This window comes from Hyla sarda, chromosome 5 (genome assembly GCF_029499605.1).
Source record: "Hyla sarda isolate aHylSar1 chromosome 5, aHylSar1.hap1, whole genome shotgun sequence".
Taxonomy (NCBI): Eukaryota; Metazoa; Chordata; class Amphibia; order Anura; family Hylidae; genus Hyla; species Hyla sarda.
In genome coordinates this window covers 324,891,462-324,910,449 of record NC_079193.1, presented here as the reverse complement: position 1 = coordinate 324,910,449, position 18,988 = coordinate 324,891,462, and the positions used below count along the sequence as shown (strand labels likewise).

The 18,988-nt window shown below is 45.2% G+C and overlaps 1 protein-coding gene across 2 annotated transcripts in view; it reads left to right on the top strand.

The window, feature by feature from the left end:
- LOC130274242 (RNA-binding protein 12B-B-like) overlaps positions 1 to 18,988 on the top strand; it is a 47,860-nt gene that overhangs the window by 11,045 nt on the left and 17,827 nt on the right. Inside the window, exon 1 of one of the 2 annotated variants that reach the window (XM_056522324.1) lies at positions 17,180 to 17,291. The exons of the other annotated variant lie outside the window; for it this stretch is intronic. The gene's annotated coding sequence lies outside the window, so the exon portion shown is untranslated. Of the gene's footprint in view, positions 1 to 17,179; positions 17,292 to 18,988 lie in introns of those variants that run through there. 2 annotated transcript variants of the gene reach the window in all.

The following is an 18,988-nucleotide window of genomic DNA, read 5'->3' as shown; positions in this document are numbered from 1 at the left end:
TTTTTTGTGCGTCTTTTTTGATAGAGGAAAAAGCAAGTATTTTTTGTGTATTGTGGAAAGCATTTTACAGTGGAGACTATTTATAAAGTGCGTTGTTTTTTTTTTTTGTTTTGTTTTTTTAGACACTTTATTTTTTCTTTTTTTTTTTCTTTCACAAGTACACCATGAAAAAGGACACATAGGAAAGTGTTCTACCAAGGCAGCTGGGGGATACAGGAACTGTCCCTCAACACTGCTAAACTACAACTACTCCCATCATGGTTGATGGGAGCAGCGCTGAGACGGCACTTGCTTATCCCCCCCCCCCCCCCCCGGCTGCGGGACTATTTTGGAACAGTTAGAACTACTACTCCCATCATTGACAGACTCTGCCCATGATGGGAGTTATTGTACAGGGGCTGAGGGGCAGATCGCATCGGGTAATTCTCCAGAGACCCCCAGTGATCCGCGTTTATTAACTGTAAAAGTCGGCGGGACATGCTCCCGGCGGAGGGGATTATGAATTGACAGCTGTATACAGGAGCCGGCGGGGAGTCACATGTGCCGCTGGCTTGTACAGTTAATAAATGCGGATCGCAGCGGGTCTCTGGAGAATGACCTGCTATCTGCCCCTTAGCCCTGGACTATAACTCCCATTATGGACAGAGTCTGTCCCATGATGGGAGTAGTTGTAGTACCGCAGCGCTGAGGGATGGCACTTGCACATCCCCCGGCTGTGGGACTTTAAGGACTACTACTCCCATCATGGACAGACTCCATGCATGATGGGAGTTATAGTCTAGGGGCTGAGGTGCAGATCTCAGCAGGTCATTCTACAGCTGTTGAACTACAGCCCCCCATGATGGGAGTTTTAGTTTAGCAACAATTGGAGGCTCCCTTTTTTTTCCCTTCAATGCGTCATGTTTTTTATAATGGAATTTTCAGGGTTAGTAGTGGAAGCTGTCTTATAGACTGAATCCATTACTAAGCCGGGGCTTAGCATTAGCCTCAAAATCGGCTAGCGCTAACCTACAATTATTACCCCAGTACCCATTACCACAGGGGTGCTGGTAAGAGCTGGTACCAACAGGTCCAGAGCATCAAAAATGGCGCTCCTGGGCCTAGGCGGTAACAGGCTGGTGGTATTTAGGCTGGGGAGAGCCGGTAACAATAGTCCTTGCCCACCCTGGTAACACCAGGCTGTTACAGCTTGGTTGGTATCTGGCTTATACTGAAAATAGGGGGAACCCTATGCGTTTTTTTTTTTTTGTTTTTTTTTAATAATAATAAAAATAAAAAAAAGTGGTAGGTCCCCCATTTTTCAGTATCAGCCAGATGTAACCAGGGTGGGCAAGGATAATTGTTACTGGCCCTCCCCAGCCCAAATAATGCCAGCCTGTTACCACCTAGGCCCAGGAGTGCCATTTTTGATGCTCCAGGCCTGTTTGTACCGGCTCTTCCTGGAACCCCTGTGACGGTGGGTACCGGGGTAATAATTGGGGGTTATCGCTAACTGATTTTGGGGCTAAATCTAAGCCCCGGCTAAGTAATGGATTTGGTCTACTAGACGGCTTCCACTACTAATCCTGAAACTTCAATTATAAAAAACAACGCATTGGGGAAAAAAATTATAAAAAAAAAAAAAACACTCCCCCACAGCCCTCATTAACCCTTTTATTGACATTTAAAAAAATGCTGTTCATCGTCGCAATCCACCGAATCTGACGTAGTCCTCCACATTCACCTATCTAAAATGAGAAGAACCCCCTGGGGTGTTCCTAAACAGGGAGCCTCCAATTGTTGACGTCTGCCTACTGTATCTTGTATATACAGTCATCTATAGACAGCTGTATATACAGGATAGCGCACAAAGACTTAACCCAGAAGTGCTCAGCAGCAGCGTGGGTTAACTCTTTCCTTGCTGGGCTCCTGTATAGTATAGAGTGGGGATCAAAAGTTTAGGCACCCCAGGTAAAAATTTGTATTAATGTGCATAAAGAAGCCAAGGAAAGATGGGAAAAATCTCCAAAAGGCATCAAATTACAGATAAGACATTCTTATAATATGTCAACAAAAGTTAGATTTTATTTCCATCATTTACACTTTTTATAAATAACAGAAAACAAAAAAATGGCGTCTGCAAAAGTTTGGGCACCCTGCAGAGTTAATATCTTGTACTGCCCCCTTTTGGCAAGTATCACAGCTTGTAAACGCTTTTTGTAGCCAGCCAAGAGTCTTTCAATTCTTGTTTGAGGTATCTTTGCCCATTCTTCCTTACAAAAGTCTTCCATTCCTTTTGAGATTTCTGGGCTGTCTGTCACGCACTGCTCTTTTAAGGTTTATCCATAGATTTTCACTTATGTTGAGGTCAGGAGATTGTGAAGGCCATGGCAAAACCTTCCGTTTACGCCTCTTGATGTAATCCCCTGTGGATTTCGAGGTGTGTTTAGGATCATTATCCATTTTTAGAAGCCATTCTCTCTTTAACTTCAGCTTTTTCACAGATGGCATCAAGTTAGCATCCAAAATTTGTTGAAATTTTATTGAATCCATTTTTCCTTCTACTCATGAGATGTTCCCTGTGCCACTAGCTGCAATACAACCCCAAAGCATGATTGATCCACCCCCATGCTAAACAGTTGAACAGAGGTTCTTTTCATTAAATTCTGTTCCCCTTCTTCTCCAAACGTACTTTTGCTCATTCCGGCCAAAAAGTTCATTTTTAACCTCATCTGTCCACAGAACTTGTTTCCAAAATGCATCAGGCTTGTCTATATGTTCATTTGCAAAGTTCAAATGCTGATTTTTGTGGTGAGGATGTAGAAGAGGTTTTCTTCTGATTACTCTTCCATGAAGACCATATTTGTACAAGTATCTCTTTATAGTGGAATAGTGTACCACAACTTCAGTGTCTGCCAGATCTTTCTTGAGGGATTGTGCAGTCAAACGTGGGTTTTGAATTGTTTTTCTCACAATCCTGCGAGCTGTTCTGATTTTTTTTCTTGGTCTTCCAGATCTTGCTTTATCTTTCACTGTTCCTGATTACTGCCATTTGTTAATTACATTCCGAACAGAGGATATTGACATCTGAAAATGTTTTGCTATCTTCTTATAGCCTTCTCCAGCTTTGTGAGTGTCAACTATTTTCAGTTTCAGATTTCTAGACAACTGCTTAGAAGAACCCATGGTGCTGATTGTTGGGGCAAGGTCAGATGAGTCTGGGCATTTAAAACCTTTGAGATTGACATCACCTGGTCTTCCCAGATGATGATTAAGAACAATCCATGACACTGGCAGGTCTCGGCTTTGTAAAGGGGCAGTGCATGCTATAAATTCTGCAGGGTGCCCAAACTTTTGAAGACGCCATTTTTTGGTTTTGTTATTTCGGAAGTGTAAATGATGGAAATAAAATCTAACTTTTGTTGACATATTATAAGAATGTCTAATCTGTAATTTGATGTCTTTTGGAGATTTTTCCATCTTTCCTTGTCTTCTTTATGCACATTAATGCAAATTTTCACCTGGGGTTCCCAAACTTTTGATCCCCACTGTACATGGGTACACTATGCACCCCTGTATACTATACAGCCGACAGAGGTAAGTAGTGATGCTGTGCACCCTGTATATGCTATACATCACTCCTCACCTCCTTACACTCTGAGGACCGGGGTCTCTGCATCCGGCCCATGGAGTGGTACCCTGAAGGCAGTAAAAAAAAAATTGTCATATGGTACAAAAAAATGACTGTTTCCACACACCAGCAAAAAAACGACAACGCAAGAAAAAGCTGTGACAGTTTTTCTGGCGTATTTTGCTGGTGGACAAAAAACCTCAATGGACTCTTGGCCTCAAAATCCCTGTGTACACTTTACCTGTGAGGTGCAGCTCAGGTGTACAAATAGAACTGTGTGGAGATTTGGAACTTTGCACAAAATTTTATCATGTGCCTTGCACAAGTATGGTATAATTGGTTCAATTGCACCAAATTTAGACCAACCAAAACGATCTACAAAAAACTTCTACCTACACCAACATTGATTAAATTTCCCCCTATGTATATATGTGATCACGTGTATGTAGCAGAGCTGTGTGTGATTGTGTAAATGCAGCAGTTCTGTGTGTATGCAGCAGGGCTGAGTTTGTGACTGTGTGTGTGTGTGCAGCAGAGCCGAGTGTGTGTGTGTGTGTGTGTGTGCAGCAGAGCCGAGTGTGTGATTGTGTGTGTATGTGCAGCAGAGCCGAGTGTGTGATTGTGTGTGTGCAGCAGAGCCGAGTGTGTGATTGTGTGTGTGTAGCAGAGCCGAGTGTGTGATTGTGTGTGTGTGTGCAGCAGAGCAGAGTGTGTGATTGTGTGTGTGTGTGCAGCAGAGCCGAGTGTGTGATTGTGTGTGTGTGTGCAGCAGAGCCGAGTGTGTGATTGTGTGTGTGTGTGCAGCAGAGCCGAGTGTGTGATTGTGTGTGTGTGTGCAGCAGAGCCGAGTGTGTGATTGTGTGTGTGTGCAGCAGAGCCGAGTGTGTGATTGTGTGTGTGTGTAGCAGAGCAGAGTGTGTGATTGTGTGTGTGTGTAGCAGAGCCGAGTGTGTGATTGTGTGTGTGTGTGTAGCAGAGCCGAGTGTGTGATTGTGTGTGTGTGTGCAGCAGAGCCGAGTGTGTGATTGTGTGTGTGTGTGCAGCAGAGCCGAGTGTGTGATTGTGTGTGTGTGTGTGCAGCAGAGCCGAGTGTGTGATTGTGTGTGTGTGTGCAGCAGAGCCGAGTGTGTGATTGTGTGTGTGTGTGCAGCAGAGCCGAGTGTGTGATTGTGTGTGTGTGCAGCAGAGCAGAGTGTGTGATTGTGTGTGTGTGCAGCAGAGCAGAGTGTGTGATTGTGTGTGTGTGTGCAGCAGAGCCGAGTGTGTGATTGTGTGTGTGTGTGCAGCAGAGCCGAGTGTGTGATTGTGTGTGTGTGTGCAGCAGAGCCGAGTGTGTGATTGTGTGTGTGTGTGCAGCAGAGCCGAGTGTGTGATTGTGTGTGTGTGCAGCAGAGCCGAGTGTGTGATTTTGTGTGTGTGTGTGCAGCAGAGCCGAGTGTGTGATTGTGTGTGTGTGTGTGTGTGTGTGCAGCAGAGCCGAGTGTGTGATTGTGTGTGTGTGTGTGGTCATGCTTACACATTATCACACATTCAGCTCTGCTTTATACCCATGTCGCACACTAATTTCTGCTACGTGTACACGATCACACACTCAGCTCTGGTACATGTACACAGTGGTTACCAACCAGAGGGCCTCCAGCTTTTACAAAATTGTAACTTCCAGCATCCCAAGTTTTGCAACACTAGGAGGCATTCTGGTTGGTAAATACTGATATAGAGGTAAGGGGACAGATTGTTCAGCAAAATTACATACTTTTTTAAAATCAGATGTTCTGTGGGAGATTCTCAAAAACGACTGTAATTTCTGTTCCAGCGATATTATTCACACCTTTTTTTCCTCCACCTTTTCAAAGGTCTATGAAAATATGTGAAAATTCATTTCCATTTTGAAAAGCGGCATTTTGTAACTTTTGGGGGCTTCCGATTCTACACAGTGCACCTTTCGGTAAAAATGAAACCTTATCTTTATTCTGTAGGTCCACACAGTCAGAAGGATACCTAATTTTGTACAGGTTTTATTTCATTGTACTACTTAACAAAAAAATTATAACTACATGCACCAAAATTTGTATGTTTAAAATTGTCCTTCTGACCCCTATGCCGTCTTTATTTTTCCGCATACAGGGATATATGAGGGCTCATTTTGGTGTTGGGATCTTAAGTTTTTATACGTACCATTTTTGTTTTGATGGGACTTTTTGATCACTTTTTATACTTTTTTTAGGGTATACTAAGTGACCAAAAATATGCAATTTTGGACTTTGGAATTTTTTTACGTGTACACCATTGACTGTGTGGTTTAATTAACACTTTTATAGTTCGGACATTTACACATGCGGCGGTACCACATATGTTTTACGTTTTTATTCATTTTTAAATGGGAAAAGGGAGGTGATTCTAACTTTTCTTAGGGAGGCATTCATTCACATTTATTTAACTTTTTTTTACATTACTTTATAGTCGCCATAGGGGACTATTACATGCAATCTTCTGATTACATACTGTTCAATGCTACGCCATAGCATTCACCAGTGTTATCGGTACTCGATTGCTCCAGCCTGCAGAGCAGGGCTGGCGCATCCTAGCAACGATTGGCCTGCGAGGAGGCAGGTAAGGGCTCTCAATCTGTCCTCTAAGCTGATTGGGACACCGCAGTTTCACCGTGGTGGTCCCAATCAGCTCCGCTGAGCTGCCAGGATACATTTTTTTTCTATTTTAGACACCACAAACAACTTTGATCATGGCATCTAAGGGGGTAAAGCCGGAGATCACCATAGAAGGGGAGTGGGACGAGGGGGTACAGGTACACCCTTGGTCCTAGAAGGGTTTAAAATACAAGCTTGATTCTGGTTGTTATGGGCAACTGCAACATTCTTTACACAGGTTTGGATAAATCTCTCCATTAACCATGTTTTCATTGTCTCTTAACCAGTAGGTTTATTTGTTGGTGGTCCTGGGCCTAACCTCCTCTCTACTTTCTTGGTGCAGTAAAATAGTGACTAATTTGGTTGTAAATCAAAGGCTTTAGAGTCAATGGACTGTTTGTGTGATTCATGGATGTTAGGGGGGCCCTTGACAAATGGCAAAGGAAGGGGCATGGCCCAAACTGCCAAAGTGTAGGCATTCCTTTTTAGGCCAACCTCTTATAGGTATGAAAGGAGAGTAAAACTAACCTCAAAATGTTCTTTAACTATATAAATAGCAAAAAAGTTAAAAATGAAAGTGTTGGCCCTTTAAAAAAATTATGAGAGAGAAATTATAAACGGGGATCAGGAAAAATCTAATATATTAAACAAATTCTTCTCCACTGTATTGAGAGGAAAATTAAATGCCAGGTGAAATACAGCGAGATCAGGTAAACTACCCAGTACAGGTCACCTGTCTAACCCAGGAAGAAGTACAGTGCCGCCTACAAAAAATCAAAATAGACAAATCACCAGGTCCAGATGGCATTCACCCCTGTGTTCTAAAGGAATTAAGTAATGTAATAGACAGACCCCTATTTTTAATATTCAGGGACTCTATAGTAACAGCAGGCCGTCGCTACAGGACAGGTAAACCAAGCAATTGCTTGGAGCCCCAAGCAGAGCCGGTGCTTGTCCTGCTGGGTCATCCTCCTGCCCCTATCCCGATTCAGCAGCTTGCCCTGTCAGCCGGCCAGGCCAGCAGTGCGAGACCCTGGAGCGGGAGGCAGAGACTAAAGCCCCTCCTGTCCTGTAGCATGGTGGAGCTGTCATCTGTCTAGCTCCACCACTCTCTCACCTTTCTCACATGCTGCTCTGTTCATGCAGTGCGAGTTGCGGGGACGCCATCCACAGCAGGCTGGCGCAATGACGTCACACCATCGCGTCGGCGCACATAGATTGTGTCCCCGCAGCTCGCACTGCAACAACGGAGCAGCATGTGAGAAAGGAGAGAGCTGTTCGGGCACTATGATACAGGTGATTATATATGAGGTGCACATGACAGAGGGGCATTATATGTGAGGGGCACATGACAGCCCCCCCCTGTCATGTGCCCATATAATGCCCCCCTGTTATGTGCCCCTCACTTATAATGTTCCATGTCCTGTGCCCCTCACGTATAATGCCCCCTGAGGGGGCAGGACAGTGGGCATTACATTTGAGGGGCAGAGGACATAGGGCATTATATATGTGGGGGGCACAGGACATTATGTGCACCTCACTTATAATAACCCCTGTCCTGTGCCCCTCACATATAATGCCCCCTGTGGGGAGGAGTGGGGCCTCCATGTCTATTTTGCTTGGGGCCCCCAAATTCCTTCAAACGGCCCTGAGTAACAGGGACTGTTCCCTAGGACTGGCACATGGCAAATGTGGTGCCAATATTCAAAAAGGGGACAAAAGGTGACCCCGGGAATCATAGGCCTGTTCGTTTAAAGGGGTACTCTGGTGGAAAACTATTTTTTTTTTTTTTTTTATTTTTTTTTTTTTAATCAGCTGGTGCCAAAAAGTTAAACAGATTTGTAAATTACTTCTATAAAAAAAAATCTTAATCCTTCCAGTACTTATTAGCTGCTGAATACTACAGAGGAAATTCTTTTCTTTTTGGAACACAGTGCTCTCTGCTGACATCTCTGTCCATTTTAGGAACTGTCAAGAGCAGCATATGTTTTCGATGGGGATTTTCTCCTACTCTGTACAGTTCTTAAAATGGACAGAGATGTCAGCAGAGAGCTCTGTGTTCCGAAAAGAGAAGGATTTCTTCTGTAGTATTCAGCAGCTAATAAGTACTGGAAGGATTAGGTACTGAGTAACATTCATATTTGTTTGTGTGATCTGTTGGGAGCACTTTAAAAAATGTCAAATAAATAATAAAAAAAAGTTTAAAAGTTTTTTTTTTTACGGTGAATGTTGTTATCATAGTCCGCAAATGCACATCCACCGTACATGTATGGCGAATGTTGTGAAGTGGTTAGTAACTTGAATGTGTGAACACACCCTTAGTATGAACAATTACTGGGAATGGCAATTATTTTGTGTAAAAGCTCTTAACCTGTTAAGGACCCAGGGCGTACCTGTACATCCTGAGTCCACTCCCGTTCTATAACGCGGGGCCACGGCCTCAGGCCCGGCCTCTAAAAACGTCCGGGACCCGTGGCTAATAGCACGCGGTATTGATCGCGGTGCCACATGCTATTAACCCTTTAGACGCGGTGTTAAAAGTTGAACGCCGCGTCTAAATTGAAACTAAATCACTGCCGGTTAGCTCAGGGGCTGTTCGGGATCGCCGTGGCGAAATCGCGGCATCCCGAACAGCTGTAGGACACGAGGAGGGTTTCCTACCTTGCCTCCTGGTGTCCGATTGCCGAATGACTGCTCAGTGCCTGAGATCCATGAGCGGTCAAGCGGCAGAATCATCGATCAGTGGTTTCTTATGAGAAACCACTGATCAATGTAAAAGATCAGTGTGTGCAGTGTTATAGCCCCCTATGGGAGCTATAACACTGCAAAAAAAAAGGGGGGGGGAAGTGAATAAAAATAAGTTTGAATCACCCCCCATTGAATCACTTTTCCCATAAAAAAAAAAAAAAAGCTGCACATAAACATATGTGGTATCGCCGCGTGCGGAAATGTCCGAATTATAAAAATAAATCGTTAATTAAACCACACTGTCAATGGCGTAAGCGCAAAAAAATTCCACAGTCCAAACTAGTGCATTTTAGTCACTTTTTATATAATGAAAAAATAAGTCCTATCAATGCAAAAATGGTACTGCTATAAAATTCAGATCACGGCACAAAAAATGAGCCCTCATACCGCCCCATACGCATAAAAATAAAAAAGTTATAGGGGTCAGAAAAATGACCATTTTAAACGTAGAAATTTTCCTGCATGTAGTAGATTTTATCCAGAAGTGCGACAAAATCAAACCTATATAAGTAAGGCATCCTTTTAATCGTACAGACCTAAAGAATAAAGATAAGGTGTCATTTTTTCTGAAAAATGTACTGTGTAGAAACAGAAGCCCCCAAAATTTACAAAATGACATTTTTTAAAAATGTTGTCTCACAATTAATCTTTTTTCCGTTTTGCCGTAGATTTTTGGGTAAAATGACTGATGTCATTACAAAGTAGAATTGGTAGCGCAAAAAATAAGCCATCATATGGATTTTTAGGTGCAAAATTGAAAGAGTTAAACATTTTTAAAGGTAAGGAGGAAAAACGAAAATGCAAAAACAGAAAAACCCCGGGTCCTTAAGGGGTTAAAGTGGTACTCAGGTGGAAATTTTTTTCGAATCAACTGGTGCCAGAAAGTTAAACAAATTTGTAAATGACTTCTATTTAAAAATCCTAACCCTTCCAGCACTTATCAGCTGCTGTATACTACAGAGAAAGTTATTTACAGTCTGACAACAGTGCTCTCTGCTGACATCTCTGTCCATGTTAGGAACTGTCCAGAGCAGGAGAAGTTTTCAATGGGGATTTGCTTCTAATCTGGACAGTTCCTGACACTGAGATGTCAGCAGAGAGCACTGTCGTCAGACTGAAAAGAACTACACAAATTTCTCTGTAGTTATCTGTAGTATACAGCAGTGATAAGTACTGTAAGGGTTAAGATTTTTAATAGAAGTACCGTATTTATCGGGGTATACCACGCACCGGCCTATAACGCGTACCTTCATTATACCAAGGATATTTGGGTAAAAAAAGTTTTTTACCCAAATATCCTTGATAAAATGAGGGTGCATGTGTATACCCCGATACACTGTTTCTGACCCCGCAGAAGCCCCCAGGTAAGGCAGGGGGAAGAGAGGCCGTCGCTGCCCGCTTCTCTCCCCCTGCCTTTCCTGGGGTCTAGATCCCTGCTGCCACCGCTTCTCTCCCCCTGCCATCGGCGCCGCTGCCCCATTGCCTCCCCATCCCCGGTTTTATAATTACCTGTTGCCTGGGTCGGGTCCGCGCTGCTTCTGGATCCGTTGTGGCGTCTCCTGTGTTGTTGCTATGCGCTGCGCAATGACGAGTGACATCGCGTTGAAGACGTCACTTGTCATTGTGACTCGCAGCGCATAGCAACGACAAAGGAGACGCCACACCGGAGCCAGAAGCAGCGCGGACCCAACCCCGGCAACAGGTAATTATAAAACTGGGGATAGGCGAGGTAATGGGGCAGCGGCGCCGGCAGTCTCTGGACCCCAGGATAGACAGGGGCAGAGAATCGGGCAGTGACGGCAGTCTCTGGACCCCAGGATAGACAGGGGCAGAGAATCGGGCAGTGACGGCGGTCTCTGGACCTGCAAAAGCCGCTGCAGTTCATTGATTTAAAGTGCCCGCTTTAAATCATTGAACTGCAGCGGCTTATCGGCGTATAACACGCACATAGACTTTAGGCTAAAAAATGTGTGTTATACGCCGATGAATACGGTAATTTACAAATCTGTTTAACTTTCTATCACCAGTTCATTTTTAAAACATTTGCTTTCCACTTGTTTCCACCAGAGTGCCTCTTTAAGCTTGTGTATAAAGGATATAGCTGTGTATATGCATGAGGAGAGGAGCTGTTTGTGTGTGTGTATAGTGCACATTGTGCAGAGCTGTGTGTGTATAGTGCACATTGTGCAGAGCTGTGTGTGTATAGGGCACATTGTGCAGAGCTGTGTTTGTGTGTGTATAGGGTACATTGTGCAGAGCTGTGTGTGTGTATAGTGCACATTGTGCAGAGCTGTGTGTGTATAGGGCACATTGTGCAGAGCTGTGTTTGTGTGTGTATAGTGCACATTGTGCAGAGCTGTGTGTGTATAGGGCACATTGTGCAGAGCTGTGTTTGTGTGTGTATAGGGTACATTGTGCAGAGCTGTGTGTGTATAGTGCACATTGTGCAGAGCTGTGTGTATAGGGTACATTGTGCAGAGCTGTGTGTGTATAGGGCACATTGTGCAGAGCTGTGTGTTTAGGGCACATTGTGCAGAGCTGTGTGTATAGGGCACATTGTGCAGAGCTGTGTGTATAGTGCATATTGTGCAGAGCTGTGTGTGTATAGGGTACATTGTGCAGAGCTGTGTGTATAGGGCACATTGTGCAGAGCTGTGTGTGTATAGGGTACATTGTGCAGAGCTGTGTGTGTATAGGGCACATTGTGCAGAGCTGTGTTTGTGTGTGTATAGGGTACATTGTGCAGAGCTGTGTGTGTGTATAGTGCATATTGTGCAGAGCTGTGTGTGTATAGGGTACATTGTGCAGAGCTGTGTGTATAGGGCACATTGTGCAGAGCTGTGTGTGTATAGTGCACATTGTGCAGAGCTGTGTGTGTATAGGGCACATTGTGCAGAGCTGTGTTTGTGTGTGTATAGGGTACATTGTGCAGAGCTGTGTGTGTGTATAGTGCACATTGTGCAGAGCTGTGTGTATAGGGTACATTGTGCAGAGCTGTGTGTGTATAGGGCACATTGTGCAGAGCTGTGTGTTTAAGGCACATTGTGCAGAGCTGTGTGTGTTTAGGGCACATTGTGCAGAGCTGTGTGTATAGGGCACATTGTGCAGAGCTGTGTGTATAGTGCATATTGTGCAGAGCTGTGTGTGTATAGGGTACATTGTGCAGAGCTGTGTGTATAGGGCACATTGTGCAGAGCTGTGTGTGTATAGGGTACATTGTGCAGAGCTGTGTGTGTGTATAGGGTACATTGTGCAGAGCTGTGTGTGTGTGTATAGGGTACATTGTGCAGAGCTGTGTGTATAGGGTACATTGTGCAGAGCTGTGTGTGTATAGGGTACATTGTGCAGAGCTGTGTGTGTATAGGGTACATTGTGCAGAGCTGTGTGTGTATAGGGCACATTGTGCAGAGCTGTGTGTGTATAGGGCACATTGTGCAGAGCTGTGTGTGTATAGGGCACATTGTGCAGAGCTGTGTGTGTATAGGTTACATTGTGCAGAGCTGTGTGTGTATAGGGTACATTGTGCAGAGCTGTGTGTGTATAGGGTACATTGTGCAGAGCTGTGTGTGTATAGGGTACATTGTGCAGAGCTGTGTGTGTATAGGGTACATTGTGCAGAGCTGTGTGTGTATAGGGCACATTGTGCAGAGCTGTGTGTGTATAGGGTACATTGTGCAGAGCTGTGTGTATAGGGCACATTGTGCAGAGCTGTGTGTGTGTGTATAGGGCACATTGTGCAGAGCTGTGTGTGTGTGTATAGGGTACATTGTGCAGAGCTGTGTGTATAGGGTACATTGTGCAGAGCTGTGTGTATAGGGTACATTGTGCAGAGCTGTGTGTGTATAGGGCACATTGTGCAGAGCTGTGTGTGTATAGGGCACATTGTGCAGAGCTGTGTGTGTATAGGGCACATTGTGCAGAGCTGTGTGTGTATAGGGTACATTGTGCAGAGCTGTGTGTATAGGGCACATTGTGCAGAGCTGTGTGTGTGTGTATAGGGCACATTGTGCAGAGCTGTGTGTGTGTGTATAGGGCACATTGTGCAGAGCTGTGTGTATAGGGTACATTGTGCAGAGCTGTGTGTATAGGGTACATTGTGCAGAGCTGTGTGTGTATAGGGCACATTGTGCAGAGCTGTGTGTGTATAGGGCACATTGTGCAGAGCTGTGTGTGTATAGGGCACATTGTGCAGAGCTGTGTGTGTATAGGGTACATTGTGCAGAGCTGTGTGTGTATAGGGCACATTGTGCAGAGCTGTGTGTGTATAGGGCACATTGTGCAGAGCTGTGTGTGTATAGGGCACATTGTGCAGAGCTGTGTGTGTATAGGGCACATTGTGCAGAGCTGTGTGTGTATAGGGCACATTGTGCAGAGCTGTGTGTGTATAGGGCACATTGTGCAGAGCTGTGTGTGTGTATAGGGCACATTGTGCAGAGCTGTGTGTGTGTGTGTATAGGGTACATTGTGCAGAGCTGTGTGTGTATAGGGTACATTGTGCAGAGCTGTGTGTATAGGGCACATTGTGCAGAGCTGTGTGTGTGTATAGGGCACATTGTGCAGAGCTGTGTGTGTGTGTGTATAGGGTACATTGTGCAGAGCTGTGTGTGTATAGGGTACATTGTGCAGAGCTGTGTGTGTGTGTGTATAGGGTACATTGTGCAGAGCTGTGTGTATAGGGTACATTGTGCAGAGCTGTGTGTGTGTATAGGGTACATTGTGCAGAGCTGTGTGTATAGGGCACATTGTGCAGAGCTGTGTGTGTGTATAGGGTACATTGTGCAGAGCTGTGTGTATAGGGCACATTGTGCAGAGCTGTGTGTGTGTGTGTATAGGGTACATTGTGCAGAGCTGTGTGTGTGTGTATAGGGTACATTGTGCAGAGCTGTGTGTGTGTGTATAGGGTACATTGTGCAGAGCTGTGTGTGTGTGTATAGGGTACATTGTGCAGAGCTGTGTGTCTATAGGGTACATTGTGCAGAGCTGTGTGTGTGTATAGGGTACATTGTGCAGAGCTGTGTGTGTATAGGGTACATTGTGCAGAGCTGTGTGTGTATAGGGCACATTGCGCAGAGCTGTGTGTGTGTATAGTGCAGAGCTGTGTGTGTGTATAGGGCACATTGTGCTGTGTGTGTGTGTATAATGCAGAGCTGTGTGTGTGTATAGGGTACATTGTGCAGAGCTGTGTGTGTGTGTGTAGGGCACATTGTGCAGAGCTGTGTGTGTATATAGGGTACATTGTGCAGAGCTGTGTGTGTATAGGGCACATTGTGCAGAGATGTGTGTGTGTGTATAGTGCACATTGTGCAGAGCTGTGTGTGTATATAGGGTACATTGTGCAGAGCTGTGTGTGTATAGGGCACATTGTGCAGAGCTGTGTGTGTATATAGGGTACATTGTGCAGAGCTGTGTGTGTGTGTATAGTGCACATTGTGCAGAGCTGTGTGTGTATATAGGGTACATTGTGCAGAGCTGTGTGTGTATATAGGGTACATTGTGCAGAGCTGTGTGTGTATAGGGCACATTGTGCAGAGCTGTGTGTGTATATAGGGTACATTGTGCAGAGCTGTGTGTGTGTGTATAGTGCACATTGTGCAGAGCTGTGTGTATAGGGTACATTGTGCAGAGCTGTGTGTGTATAGGGTACATTGTGCACACAATACACACACACACAGCTCTGCACAATGTACCCTATACACACACAGCTCTGCACAATGTACCCTATACACACAGCTCTGCACAATGTACCCTATACACACACACACACAGCTCTGCACAATGTACCCTATACACACACACAGCTCTGCACAATGTGCACTATATACACACAGCTCTGCACAATGGGCCCTATACACACATACACACACACACACACACACACACACAGCTCTGCACAATGTGACCTATACACACACAGCTCTGCACAATGTACCCTATACACACACAGCTCTGCACAATGTACCCTATACACACACACAGCTCTGCACAATGTGCCCTATACTCACACACAGCTCTGCACAATGTGCCCTATACACACACACAGCTCTGCACAATGTACCCTATACACACACACAGCTCTGCACAATGTGCACTATATACACACAGCTCTGCACAATGTGCACTATACACACACAGCTCTGCACAATGTACCCTATACACACACAGCTCTGCACAATGTACCCTATACACACACAGCTCTGCACAATGTACCCTATACACACACAGCTCTGCACAATGTACCCTATACACACACACAGCTCTGCACAATGTGCCCTATACACACACACAGCTCTGCACAATGTACCCGATACACACACACACGGCTCTGCACAATGTACCCTATACACACAGCTCTGCACAATGTACCCTATACACGCACAGCACTGCACAATGTACCCTATACACACACACACACAGCTCTGCACAATGTACCCTATACACACACACAGCTCTGCACAATGTACCCTATACACACACATACGGCTCTGCACAATGTACCCTATACACACACAGCTCTGCACAATGTACCCTATACACACACACAGATCTGCACAATGTACCCTATACACACACAGCTCTGCACAATGTACCCTATACACACACACAGCTCTGCACAATGTACCCTATACACACAGCTCTGCACAATGTGCCCTATACACACAGCTCTGCACAATGTGCCCTATACACACACACACAGCTCTGCACAATGTACCCTATACACACACAGCTCTGCACAATGTACCCTATACACACACACAGCTCTGCACAATGTACCCTATACACACACACAGCTCTGCACAATGTGCCCTATACACACACACACACAGCTCTGCACAATGTACCCTATACACACAGCTCTGCACAATGTACCCTATACACACACAGCTCTGCACAATGTACCCTATACACACACAGCTCTGCACAATGTACCCTATACACACAGCTCTGCACAATGTGCCCTATACACACACAGCTCTGCACAATGTACCCTATACACACACACACAGCTCTGCACAATGTACCCTATACACACACACACAGCTCTGCACAATGTGCCCTATACACACACACAGCTCTGCACAATATACCCTATACACACACACACGGCTCTGCACATACATACAGGGTACATTGTGCAGAGCTGTGTGTGTATAGGGTACATTGTGCAGAGCTGTGTGTATAGGGTACATTGTGCAGAGCTGTGTGTGTGTGTATAGGGCACATTGTGCAGAGCTGTGTGTGTGTGTATAGGGTACATTGTGCAGAGCTGTGTGTGTATAGTGCACATTGTGCAGAGCTGTGTGTATATAGGGTACATTGTGCAGAGCTGTGTGTGTATAGTGCACATTGTGCAGAGCTGTGTGTATATAGGGTACATTGTGCAGAGCTGTGTGTATAGGGTACATTGTGCAGAGCTGTGTGTGTATAGTGCACATTGTGCAGAGCTGTGTGTATATAGGGTACATTGTGCAGAGCTGTGTGTATAGGGTACATTGTGCAGAGCTGTGTGTATAGTGCACATTGTGCAGAGCTGTGTGTATATAGGGTACATTGTGCAGAGCTGTGTGTATAGGGTACATTGTGCAGAGCTGTGTGTGTATAGTGCACATTGTGCAGAGCTGTGTGTATATAGGGTACATTGTGCAGAGCTGTGTGTATAGGGTACATTGTGCAGAGCTGTGTGTATAGTGCACATTGTGCAGAGCTGTGTGTGTATAGTGCACATTGTGCAGAGCTGTGTGTATAGTGCACATTGTGCAGAGCTGTGTGTATAGTGCACATTGTGCAGAGCTGTGTGTATAGTGCACATTGTGCAGAGCTGTGTGTGTATAGTGCACATTGTGCAGAGCTGTGTGTGTATAGTGCACATTGTGCAGAGCTGTGTGTATAGTGCACATTGTGCAGAGCTGTGTGTATAGTGCACATTGTGCAGAGCTGTGTGTGTATAGGGCACATTGTGCAGAGCTGTGTGTGTATAGGGCACATTGTGCAGAGCTGTGTGTGTATAGGGCACATTGTGCAGAGCTGTGTGTGTAGGGCACATTGTGCAGAGCTGTGTGTGTAATATATATATATATATATATATATATATATATATATATATATATATATTATATATACATACACACACACACACTGGAAATAAAACTATAGGAAACCCCTCCCACACACGTGACTGATCACATGGTCATGGCGTCATCAAAGGTCCTTTAGCTGACTAGGACGTCGCGTTTCCGTGTGGTGATCGGTCCTGTTAGGGAAATCGTGGGAGGAAATAACTGGATTGTGAGGTAATGAGCCCGCGAAGCCGAGTACACGTCCGCCCGCTGTGTCTGTATGTGGAGCCGTCTCTGCGGCCTGTAGTGTGAGGTGTAATGGCGGCCCCGGGGTATACTCCTGCCCTACACGATAAGAAATCCGCTGCAGATGGCGTCACTGCTCCATATCATGGCCTAGAGGCAGTAATTCACCCCGCTGTGTATCAGAATATATGTGGTGGTATTCCTAGTAGTGTTGGTGGTGGTGGTATTCCTAGTAGTAGTGGTGGTGGTGGTATTCCTAGTAGTGGTGGTGGTATTTCTAGTAGTAGTGGTGGTGGTGGTATTCCTAGTAGTGGTGGTGGTATTCCTAGTAGTGGTGGTGGTATTCCTAGTAGTGGTGGTGGTATTCCTAGTAGTGGTGGTGGTATTCCTAGTAGTGGTGGTGGTATTCCTAGTAGTGGTGGTGGTATTTCTAGTAGTAGTGGTGGTGGTGGTATTCCTAGTAGTGTTGGTGGTGGTGGTATTCCTAGTAGTGGTGGTGGTATTCCTAGTAGTGGTGGTGGTATTCCTAGTAGTGGTGGTGGTATTTCTAGTAGTAGTAGTGGTGGTGGTGGTATTCCTAGTAGTGGTGGTGGTATTCCTAGTAGTGTTGGTGGTGGTGGTATTCCTAGTAGTGGTGGTGGTATTTCTAGTAGTAGTAGTGGTGGTGGTGGTATTCCTAGTAGTGTTGGTGGTGGTGGTATTCCTAGTAGTGGTGGTGGTATTCCTAGTAGTGTTGGTGGTGGTGGTATTCCTAGTAGTGGTGGTGGTAGTATTCCTAGTAGTGTTGGTGGGGGTAGTATTCCTAGTAGTGTTGGTGGTGGTGGTATTCCTAGTAGTGTTGGTGGTGGTGGTATTCCTAGTAGTGTTGGTGGTGGTAATATTCCTAGTAGTGTTGGTGGTGGTAATATTCCTAGTAGTAGTGGTGGTATTCCTAGTAGTGGTGGTGGTATTTCTAGTAGTAGTAGTGGTGGTGGTGGTATTCCTAGTAGTGTTGGTGGTGGTGGTATTCCTAGTAGTGGTGGTGGTATTCCTAGTAGTGTTGGTGGGGGTAGTATTCCGTGTTGGTGGTGGTGGTATTCCTAGTAGTGGTGGTGGTATTTCTAGTAGTGGTGGTGGTGGTATTCCTAGTAGTGTTGGTGGGGGTAGTATTCCTAGTAGTGTTGGTGGTGGTGGTATTCCTAGTAGTGGTGGTGGTATTCCTAGTAGTGGTGGTGGTGGTATTCCTAGTAGTGTTGGTGGGGGTAGTATTCCTAGTAGTGTTGGTGGTGGTGGTATTCCTAGTAGTGGTGGTGGTATTTCTAGTAGTAGTGGTGGTGGTGGTATTCCTAGTAGTGGTGGTGGTATTCCTAGTAGTGGTGGTGGTATTCCTAGTAGTGGTGGTGGTGGTATTCCTAGTAGTGGTGGTGGTATTCCTAGTAGTGGTGGTGGTGGTGGTGGTATTCCTAGTAGTGGTGGTGGTATTCCTAGTAGTGGTGGTGGTATTTCTAGTAGTAGTGGTGGTGGTGGTATTCCTAGTAGTGGTGGTGGTATTCCTAGTAGTGGTGGTGGTATTCCTAGTAGTGGTGGTGGTATTTCTAGTAGTGGTGGTGGTGGTGGTATTCCTAGTAGTGGTGGTGGTATTTCTAGTAGTAGTGGTGGTATTCCTAGTAGTGGTGGTGGTATTTCTAGTAGTAGTGGTGGTATTC